At 53.6% G+C, this 6,440-nt stretch overlaps 1 non-coding gene across 1 annotated transcript; it reads left to right on the top strand.

The window, feature by feature from the left end:
• Window positions 1–292: 292 nt before the first annotated feature.
• On the top strand, window positions 293–365 carry TRNAN-GUU. Its single transcript has one exon. It is a non-coding gene; the product is annotated as a tRNA-Asn (tRNA).
• Window positions 366–6,440: the final 6,075 nt, after the last annotated feature.

Here is a 6,440-nt window from a genome sequence, read left to right as displayed (position 1 = left end):
TAGTTCTAGTAGTTACCATTCACTGGGCCCTACAATGTGCCAGACACTAAGTACTTGGCCTGCTTTCTCTTATTTAATCCTCACAAAATCCCTACACGAGGGTATTAACTCTCATTACCCCCAGTTTGCAAGTAAGGCAACTGAGGCCCAAACAGAGATGAAATACTTGCTTGAGGTCACAAGGCTTGTAAGAGGTAGAGTCGGGATTTGATTGGTGAGCTTGTTAAGACAAGAAACCAGCACCCACCACAGTCGTCAGCAAAGAGAAGACATTAAAAACAAATAAGGGGGCACCTGGCTGGCTCAGTTGGTGGAGCATGTGACTGTTGATCTTGAGGTCGTGGGTTCGAGCCCCATGTGGGGTGTGGCGCCTACTTAAAAAGAATAAGTAAATAAATATTTTTGAAACAAAGAAAACCTTGTTGGTTGATCAAGTAACCAACTCATCATCGAGACAGAAACAGCAACCAGAGAAGGGACTTAATGGAAAACCCCAGCCTTTTCCAGGTACAGGAAACCACAAGTCCCAAAAAAGGTAAGAGTTGATGCTGTGGCTCCAAAGGTCGAGAGATATGCAGAGACCACGGAACAAAGCAGGGCTGAAGTCCCAGGCCTGCCTCTGCACCCACTGCGGGGATCGTCCAGACAATGTCCCACAAGGCTAGTGTATCTCCAGAAATTCCAGGAATGACCCAAGTTGCCTTCATAAGCCAAGGATTTCCATTTGATGCCCAGTGGATTGCTTGTTTGGATTCAGTTTTTTATTGTTTCTTATTGAGCAATTAAAACATCAATGAATGGGCGCCTGGGTGGCTCAGTCGGTTAAGTGTCCGACTTCAGCTCAGGTCATGATCTCCCAGTTCACAAGTTCCGGCCCCCCCATTGGGCTCCGTGCTGACAGCTCAGAGCCTGAAGCTTGTTTTCCATTCTGTGTCTCCCCCTCTCTCTCTGCCCCTCCCCCCCCAAAGATAAACATTTAAAAAAAATAAAAAATAAATCAATGAAGCCACCTTCTGCAGCTCAAACATACCCAGGCAAGACGCTGAACATTTGCTGTCAGCGGCCAGCAAATTGTGAATGACTATTGTTACCAGTTCAACAGAAAATAATTCACACAGGTTACAAAAGCCTCGGAGGGCTGTTTTCAGCTTTTCTCATGACAGTGCTACATATTTTAGTACCAGCCTACGATACCTCTTTCCTAGTGCAGAGACTTCTGGAAAAGCAGGCATGGACCTCTCCTTCTGCTCCAAAAAATATATATACCTTATTAGGAAAAAATGTCAAGCATATACCAACAAATTAGTTTGCACCATACGAAATTGCCACTTTGAAGGTCAAAAGTGGTCAAATATCAGCAATTTCATATGACTCAAATTAATAGGGTAGTATGACCCCAAGCACCCGTCATCACCAACTACAACAATTATCAGCTCAGGGTCAATCTCATTGCATGTAACCCCCCACATCCACCTCTCCACCGTGCATGACTTGAAAGCACACTCCAGACATCTGATGATTTCATCCACAAATATTTCCGTTTGCATTCCTCAGCAGTTACGACTCTTTTTTTTTTTATTTTTAACGTTTATTCATTTTTGAGACAGAGAGAGACAGAGCATGAATGGGGGAGGGTCAGAGAGAGAGAGAGGGAGACACAGAATCGGAAACAGGCTCCAGGCTCTGAGCCGTCAGCCCAGAGCCCGACGCGGGGCTCGAACCTACGGACCGCGAGATCATGACCTGAGCCGAAGTCGGACGCCCAACCGACTGAGCCACCCAGGTGCCCCAGTTAGGTCTCTTTTTAAGCATAGTCCCAACCATCTTAACTGCGCTCAAAAATTAAAAAAATCACTCATTGACATGATTAAATATCCAGTCAGTGTTTAAATTTCCCCAACTGTCTCATCGGATGTCTCAGCTTTTATTGTCATTGTTGTTTTTTAGTTTGTTATTAAGACTCAGGATCCAACTACAGTCCATCCGTTATAATCGGCTGGGATTTCTCTTGAGCTTCTCTGTTCGTCTGGTTATATCTCTGTAACCAGGAGTTACCTGTCGAGGCTTGATCAGATTCTGGTTCGACTTTTGGTAGGAATACCTCCTAGGTGGTGTTACAGTCTTCCACGAGAAGGAACATCATTTCCATCTGTCTATCCTTTCACCATGTTAGCTGTCGCCGACGATCACCACCTGGATTCATTGCATTCTGAATGATTATAAATTGGCCTTGGTGACCGGCCCGGGGTATGTTCAGCTAAAGGGCTCCCTTTGTCTCCCTCCTTCCCCCTCCCCCCCCCACCGCCCCCCCCCCTTGCCCCAACTGTGTTGTTTGAGAGACAGTAGGGGGCTGGATGCTAGACTTCCTGACCATCTCCCTCCTCTTCCTTCCTACCCCCATCCCTGTGGGAGATGCACCATTAATAGAAGGCTGAAAAATTAGAACACACCTTGAGTCTGGGCCTAGCCCTGCTGATGCCAGCCTCGGCGGTTGCTAGGATACACGGCTCCCAGAGCCTCCTTGGAGTCACATCCTTCTAGAGCAGCTCACAGACACTGCATGGGCTGGCTGTGCGGTGGGAAGGGGAAAAGAGAGGCAGCACCCAACAGTCAGGCCTGCCAGAAAGGGAGAGGCCCAGCCCCCTCCTGGAACTCTACATGGAGATTCTGAACACCCATGGTGAAGGCCACTCTGGATTTTAAAAGTACCCGGTCCTATCTTCCCCTGATACATTCTTTTCCACAATATGCCCTTCTGTATTGATTCAGAAAATATGAGTGAGTGAGTAAGTGAATGAATGCTTCCCTCTCCCCAGCCCATCTGCCTGACAAACTTCTGGGCCACATTAAGGCTCAGCCAAGGGCTGCATTCTCATCCTCAAAGCATCCTTCAGACTCCGGTGCAGACTTGAATGCTCTCTCCCTGTGCTCCTACTCACAGACAGCTTTGCAATTATCCGTTAAAGTATGCGTTCCCCTGCTGGGCCTCATTCTCTCTGTCCCTCTGACCTCAGCACAGCACTCAGACACCTGCACTCCCCCCTCCCCCACCTGGCACCACTGGGACAGCACCCCCCATGGCTCAAAACAACAGGGCACAGGCCCGATGGCCAGAGACCTCCAGTGGAGGGCACGGGTTGGACCCCAAAGGTTTTCTGGGTCTGAGAGTATCCATCCCACCTTTTCCTGGTGCAGGTGAGGGGACACCAAGGCCTAGAGAGGAGGCACGGTTTCCTAGGATCACTCACAGAGAATCTGCGCAGCGCTCGGACTAGAACTGAGAGAAAGATGGGGGGCGGGGGGCTGGAGAGAAGAGGAAGCAACATGCCAGCATCGAATGCCACGGATGACCTGACGTGAGCCAGCTCGCTGTGATGTATGCGCCACCATCCTCGGGGTGGCAGAAGAGCTGAAATCCTTTCTGACATTTCAGGACTGACCTCCTCAAATCCCAGCAACGGTTTTTCCCCATCACCACCCAAGCTCACTAGGACGGCTCAGTGGAACTGCCTGGCCCCGACAAGCCAGGCCAAGGAAGCCTCCTGCCAAAGACTGCCCATCGGGCTGGGGAGCTTAAACCAGGCCCAACAGCGAGGGTTGGCTATTCATTCCCCGGGGCATAGGGATTAAGGGCTCTAGAGCCAGTCTGCCTGGGTGCAAATGCCGAATTTCCCACTCACCAGGTCTACGACCTTGGCCCATCCGTTATGCTCACCCAGCCTCAATGTCTGCGCAGAGTTAATGTTTACAATATGAATAAAATAACATAGAAGCCTTAGCTGTGTCCGCCTTTTAGGAAACATTCAGCTCATGCAAACCATTATCATACGTGTCCACGTCCTGCCAGGCTCCGGGGATGCAACGGAGAGCGAGCCAGACAAGACCTCTGTCCCCCGAGGGCTAGCAGCCCTGCTGGGAGGACGCACAAGTGGGTGACTATGTGGAGGCAGAGGAACGGGGGCGGGGGGGTGGGGGGCAGAAGGTGGTCTTGGGAGTTCTGTAAAATGGTGGCAGTGGGGGAGGGTGTTAGAATAGGAAACTTCTCTTGCACGTGAGGAAAGGGACGCCCGCCGACACCACGCCTCTCCCCTGCTCGGTGGCACAGCCCGGACCTCCGTCTGCCCAGCGTTCTGCCCTACACGGGCCTTCTCTGCCAGCCTGACCCCAAGGCTCTGGGGGCCTGGGGCACCGAGGCCTAGAGTCGCAGTTCGGATGCGGAGCCCAGGAGGCTGTCTTGCCAACCAATGGGAGCCCACAGTGATGATGTAATGCTCTGCCTCCATTGTCATTGGCTGCCCTTCCTGCCACTCCTGAGCCCGCTCGGGGGCGGAGCCTTTCGCCGGGGAGGTTTTCCCGCAGGAGGGGGAGGGGGGTGTTTGGCCGGGGGGAGGGGCGGGGACGGGCAGGGGGAGCTGAGGACCCGGCTGGGAGTCCAGGTCCCTTGCGGAGCGGGCCGGTGGGGGGTGCTGGCCGCCGCCCCCTGGGGCCTCTGCGGAGCTCAGAGCTCCTGCGGGAGGGCAGCTGCGGGTTCTAGACACCCAACTCTGTCATCTCCCGAGGCAGCGCGAGCGTCTCGGGGTCGGCAGGCGCGCAGATCCCGGGAGAGCGAGGAGAAGAGGGCCCCAGGAGGAGCCCTGGGCCGAGAGTGCGGGGGGGGGGGGGGGGGCCTGAGTTCAGCAGGAATAAAGCATGACCGAGGAATGAATTGCAGGTCTGAGTCCAAACTGTGGGACCTGCCACGGGAGCCGCTCACGACTTGGGCTTGCCTTGGAAATCACTGTGCTTTTTCAAAAAAAGATCATTCAAGGGGCACCTGGGTGGCTCGGTCGGTTAGGCGTCCGACTTTGGCTCAGGTCATGATCTCACGGTTTGTGGGTTCGCGCCCCGCATCGGGCTCTGTGCTGACAGCTCAGAGCCTGCAATCTGCTTCGGATTCTGTGTCTCCCTCTCTCTCTGCCCCTTCCCTGCTCATGCTCTGTCTCTTTCTGTCTCAAGAATAAATAAGTATAAAAAAAAAAAAAAAAAAAAAAAAGATCATTCAAGTGCTCTGAGGGAGAGGGACAGAAGCAGCTTTTACTTCTTCTCTGAGGAGGGGAGTGAGATACCAGTACTAGGTGTGTCTGTGGGGAGCACTCCTGAGGGCCCCTCCTCCCAACCCCCTGCCACATGAATCCAAACCACACACAGACACCCAAGGGCCCTGTCCTTCCCCCAACCTCGGGAGGTCATCGCTCTCCTTATTCCCATTTGACAGATGAGGAAACTGAGGCACGGAGAGGTAAAGTGTTAGAAAGCCAGGGCCTGACTCAGGGCTGCCTGACTCCAAGGCCAAGGCTCTTTAGCTCACACCGGTAAGCAGCCTAAGAGTGACCCAGGCTGAGGGGAGGGTTCCAGCCTGGGTGTGAGGGGCAGCAGTGGCAGTGCTGGGCTCGGGATCCGCCTGGGTGGGGAAGGGAGAGCCTGCCTTGCAATTCCAATTTCCAACCGGAGCCCCAGAGTCAGGACACGGGGACCTGTCCTGGGGGACAGAGGGCCTGGGACCACCCCCACCCCAGTTTCACTCCTCGGTACAGAAGTAGTAGGCCTCGGTTTCGGCCCCTCCCGAGGAGCTAACCCACTTCTCACCTACTTCCTACCTGTGCTTTTGCCAGAGTGGGTGTGCAGCTGAGCTGGGGTCCCAGCTGTGTGGCACAGAGAATCCTTACAGGGCCCGAGACTGGGGTTCCAGCTCAGCCTTGGCCACTTTCTGGCTGTGGAATGTCTTGGAACCTCTCTGGGCCTCCTGGGGAATCACACTCCCTGGCAGGTGCTGAGGGCTCCCAGCATGTGGGAAGCATCCCACACAGGTAGCCTCCTTGCCTGATTTTCAGATGCAGGTTTTCAGGGGATAATGCCAAAGGTGCTTGCTGGAGATCACAGGATTGCAAAGCTTCCCTCGACTCCCTGCCCTCTGCTTGACATACTGAGCCACTGGGGGACGGTCTCGCCCAAGAGTCACAGTTGTTGGGACAATGCCAGGACCAGGGCTCGTGTCCAGACTCCCAGCTCGGGCTCCTTCCGTGAGTGCAGGTCTCCCCACCCCAGCAGCACTGGTGACTCCAGCAGAGGAGGCACATCTAAGATGCACCCCCGCCCCCGCAAAAGGGTAAAGCCTTCCCCCCACTCCAGACACCTAGAATAGTAGACATAACCAACCCCATATAGCCATGGAGCAATGGAAGATGTCCACAGACGATGTCTTATCCACTTGAGCTGTTGTAAGAAAATACCACAGACTGGGTGCTTATAAACAGCAGACATTTATTGCTCCCAGTTCTGGAGTCTGGAAGTCTGAGGTTGGGGTACCAGCGTGGTCCAGTCCTGGTGAGGGCCATCTTCTGGGCTGCAGATGGGCCTTTTCTCATGTGTTCTCACATGGCAGAGAAGGTACGACCTCTGTG

This window comes from Leopardus geoffroyi, chromosome B3 (assembly GCF_018350155.1).
Source record: "Leopardus geoffroyi isolate Oge1 chromosome B3, O.geoffroyi_Oge1_pat1.0, whole genome shotgun sequence".
In the NCBI taxonomy this organism is placed as follows: domain Eukaryota; kingdom Metazoa; phylum Chordata; class Mammalia; order Carnivora; family Felidae; genus Leopardus; species Leopardus geoffroyi.
This window is presented reverse-complemented; position numbering and strand designations above follow the sequence as displayed.